At 45.1% G+C, this 894-nt stretch overlaps 1 long non-coding RNA gene across 1 annotated transcript; it reads left to right on the top strand.

Annotated features, from left to right (window-relative positions):
* Positions 1-241: 241 nt before the first annotated feature.
* LOC141096114 (uncharacterized) lies at positions 242-673 on the top strand. The gene is made up of 2 exons (XR_012233585.1): positions 242-375; positions 459-673. It is a non-coding gene; the product is annotated as an uncharacterized lncRNA (long non-coding RNA).
* The last annotated feature ends 221 nt before the right edge of the window (positions 674-894 follow it).

Below are 894 nucleotides of genomic sequence, written 5' to 3' on the forward strand. Positions count from 1 at the left end.
CCCTAGTTTTCAATGCGTACCTATTATTAACAAGTAAATTAAGGTTGACAAGCTTAAGTAATAAGAATTGATGTTACTGGCATTGAAATGGGCACTGTAGGTGTGTTTACTGTCCTCCACTCCCTGACGACTTTAATAATAAAAATCAAATTAAATAAACTTTAGATTATTCTTCGGCCTTCAATTTACTATTGTCTTGTACATAATGGGGTTTTCTTTTCTCCCACACCTGCAGACCCATAGTAACAGGAGGTGATGACCGGGACTCAACTGCCACCCCGCAGCCCGAGGATGCAAGGGGCTCAGGGTGGTCCGTAAGCCCATCCCCACCCACTGACGTGGCATCCACTCATGATGAACTGGAAGCACAAAACCGTAAGTGTGAAATAACAAACACGTTCCATGTTAATTTAATCCTTGTATAGAATTAACGATTTAAACTATCCCTTTCCTTTTAGAAATCCCCTCTACTGCTGACCTGGTGGCATCGCTGGGGAGAGCTATTGAGGCATTACAGGAGCACAGAGCCCTGCTGCTGCGTGCATTGGCGGCCCAAGAACAGGGCGGCAGCCACAACTAATTTTTTTTTTTTGGTTCATTTTACCTTTTGTTTTCTGTTTACATGGCTGGGCATTGTTTTGCCCAGGTATTAAAAAAAGTTGTTTACTTGTTATCCGCTGTTGTGTTGTGTATTTTTTATTTTTTTAAATGTTATGTTATGTCCCTGAGGCAGGGGGAAGGCGCACAGTCTGGACCGTGCGATCCGCGATGGCTGTTCCGTGTGCACACTCTGCACAGGACCTGGGATGAGGTCACAGGTGGGGGAGGGAGGAGTGAGAGGGTCACATGATCAGGGGCCTCCGTGCCACTTTTTTTATTTTTTTGCTGCGCAGC

The sequence above is a fragment of the Dendrobates tinctorius genome, unplaced genomic scaffold (genome assembly GCF_039654945.1).
Source record: "Dendrobates tinctorius isolate UK_male_01 unplaced genomic scaffold, ASM3965494v1 ptg000071l, whole genome shotgun sequence".
NCBI classification, from domain to species: domain Eukaryota; kingdom Metazoa; phylum Chordata; class Amphibia; order Anura; family Dendrobatidae; genus Dendrobates; species Dendrobates tinctorius.